Source organism: Xyrauchen texanus, chromosome 47, assembly GCF_025860055.1.
Source record: "Xyrauchen texanus isolate HMW12.3.18 chromosome 47, RBS_HiC_50CHRs, whole genome shotgun sequence".
NCBI lineage: Eukaryota > Metazoa > Chordata > Actinopteri > Cypriniformes > Catostomidae > Xyrauchen > Xyrauchen texanus.
The window spans coordinates 16,873,826-16,877,463 of NC_068322.1; positions in this window are offsets into that span (position 1 = coordinate 16,873,826).

Below are 3,638 nucleotides of genomic sequence, written 5' to 3' on the forward strand. Positions count from 1 at the left end.
TTTGGCATGCAGTTTATAACAGATGGTCTCGGGCTCTAAGATCTCCCTGGACTGTCTGATTAAAGAAATAAATATATTACTGCATTCGTTGTATTATTAAATCTATTATGACTTCTGTGCCATGTGCTGGCCAACTACTGTCTGATAATAAGCTATTTAAACAGTTTCTTTGTTTATTCTTTTGATGTAGGAACACATTTTTAAATATGTTTGTCTTTTTTTTTACTAATCTTTTGAGTTTGAATATTTTATTAATGGATGCATGTTGAAACATTTAAGAGCCTCTTTTCTTTTTAAAGAAATGATTAAAGCTTGTCATTTCTGTTAATATTGATATGATAACCTAAATAAATGCTTTTAAAAATGTGCGACTCAATTTTCTGGCAGTCTTGTATTAGTCGATTAGTACTGTGAAATGTCACTCTTGCTGGTGCATTTTCTTATCTGAACATATCTGAACCAGAAATGCTGATAAAGAGGAACTTTTTAAGGAACCTACACATGCACAGCCAGTGGTGTAGAGTGTAGATGAGGTTACAGTGGTTACTGATTCTTAAGATAAGAAACAAAACATGTTTAAAATCTTTAGTTTTTAATTTTTAATTCTAATTTAAATTCAGTTGGATATATTTGTAGACAAAGGTCTCAGATAACAAAGGGAACTACTAACTTTTTTTAATGCTTATTTTCTGAAAATGGACATTTATTCACTTCATTACTTACATCTTACTGTCATTTGTGTGAACTCAGTCAGACGCATTAAAAGCATGCTATTTTTATTTGATCCATCCAACAAGAGATTCTAAAAGTCTTTGTATTAATGGTGTTCAGTAAAGGAGCTACATGATAAAATATATTCAACACTTTTTTCTGTTTTCACACTTCTGAAAATTCTGTCGAGTTGACTATACTGAATATTTATTTATGCTAACATGATTTTAGTGAGATAAAATCACTTACTGTTTCTGAGAAAATGTATAGCCAATTTTAGGACTTCGTTGCCATGATGATGTGATGTCAACAAACCCTATAACTGTAAAATGTCAATTGAAGCTCAAATGATACACAAGTTTTGACAGTGCACATAGCCAAGAAAGTACAGAGAAATATTAGGTAACTACATGTACTTAATATGGGTTGAGGGTTAGGTTTAATACCTAGTAATTATTGTTAATTATATTAACAATTACTCTGAGACAGAGCGGCATGTGCATCTTGAACTACCTCGCCATTTGGCTGTTACTGGCGCAATCAGAGGCTTTGTTATGCCAGCACAGACTTACTGCTTCAGCAATTCTACAGTGTCCATCTCAGTTCAAACTGGGGAGAACATTTCCACTGAAACTTGTTTCAGAAAGTATTGGGATTTATGCCGGCGGCATTGACCGTCATTCCATTAGGTCTCTTACACATGAGACCTCTTCAGTGCTGGCTTAAGCACTGTGAGCCACAACGTGCTTGGCGCCAAGGACGCATGTGCATCAATATATCCCGCTGCAGTATAGCTGCTTTAGCACTACAGAGAGCTCCTGCATTTTACCAGGGAGGTGTCATGCTGGGGCAAGTGTCACACAGTGCCTAAAGCCATAGACTGTATATCTAGCCTTAAAGTCTTTTCAGTCAGAAATATCAAACTGTCATGTCCTGGTTCGTTCAGACAACATGACAGTTGTGGCATATATAAACCGCCAAGGCGGAATTCAGGAGACATCACTCTCCAACTTTATTGAGAATTTGGGAAATATCTGGCAAACAGAAATCGATCCATTTGCCTCAGTGGAGAATACCCACTGTCCCCTCTAGTACTTGAAGTCCCAATTTGTCAGGCAGAAAGTGGTGACCATGGATGCTTCTAACACAGGTTGGGGGGGTGGTGTGCGATGGACGCCCAATTTTTTGCACCTGGACAGGTGCGAGGAGGGTGTAGCACACCATCTGCTTAGAGCTATCGGCTGTAATTCTAACTTTAAAGGCTTTCAGTCAAAATAGTGAGGTGTCATGTCCTGGTTTGCTCAGTCAACATGACAGTTGTGGCATTTATAAACAGGCAAGGTGGAATTCATTCACCGCCACTTTCGAGAATGACGCGTCACCTCCTACTATGGAGTGAGCATCATCTCTCCCTGACAATGACATATGTCCCAGGCCGCCTGAATTATGGCGCGGGCCTACTGTCACGCTAAGGGGTGATACCGGGTGAATGGAGACTTCATCCTCAAACTATACTGAGGATTTGGGAAATATTCTGCAAAGCAGAAATCAATCTATTTGCCTCAGTGGAGAATGCCCACTGTCCCCTCTGATATTCGAAGTCCCAAGCCCCGCTGGGAAGTGACGCATTGGCACACAAATGGCCGGTGAAATGTAAATATGCGTTTCCTCCAGTAAGCCTGATCCACTCTGTCATATGCAAAGTGCGAGAGGACAAGGAAACGGTTCTATTAGTTGCATCGAAATGGCCAACCAGCCATGGTTTCCGGAAATGATGGAGATGCTGCAGAGCTCACCTTGGGAAATACCACTGAGGAGGGATCTCCTCTCTCAGACACAAGGCACAATCTGGTATCCCCAGCCCCAGCCGTGGAACCTGCATGTGTGGCCCCTGAACAGCGCCCACTACATGCACCAGAAACAGCGGCCTATTATTGTAGTAACACAATGGCACGTAACAACAAAACGTACCATGATGTACATACGTAAATAAAATAACCGGCCTAACAGGAAAATGTTTCAGCCGATGCCGGTTATTAAAAATTGAGAAAATCGGCCGATTTATTGGTCTCTGCGATATATCGGTCGACCATTAGTTTGGAATAACATAAGGCTGATTAAATGACTCAGGGCCTTTAATAATAAACTATATATATATGTATATATATATATATATATATATATATATATATATATATATATATACATATATATATATATGTGTGTATGTATGTATGTGTGTGTGTGTGTGTGTGTGTGTGTGTGTGTGTGTGTGTGTGTGTGTGTGTGCCTTTCTAAAGATTTTTCTCAATGATTCCAGAAATGGTTTATACTGTATATATAACGCATTGTCTTTCTGCACCAATAGATTGTTTCAGATGCTTTTGATTTTTAAACTATTTTAAACAGAAGGAAACAAGTATGAATATTGTTTATATGAGCTCTTCTCAATGTGTGACTAGTAGACAGGAACTGAAACCCTCATAAGGGGCATAAGGAATGAGTTACAGTGTAAAGCGCTTTGAAAACCGATAAGATTAAAAAGTGCTATATAAGTGCAGACAATTTACCATATTAACTTTTAAAAGTATCAACAATAAGGCATACATCTGTCAAAGTTCACAAAACAGTACATCGTTTCTGCAATAATATTAGCCCAAGACACTTGGTTGTTCTCATCAACTCAGGTCTTTAACATTTCATTAATTTATTACACTCTATAACTAATATATTAATAATTGATTATGAATAATTAGTAATTATTGAATTGACATTAACCACAGCCTAACATAATCACTTTATTTCAGTTTTATATTAGAAATATTTTTCTTTTGTTCTGTGTGTAAGTTCATGCTTATACAGGAAGTGATGTAAATAACAAGTGCATCTGACGTATGTCACAATATTGAGCTAGTTGTGATTCTGGT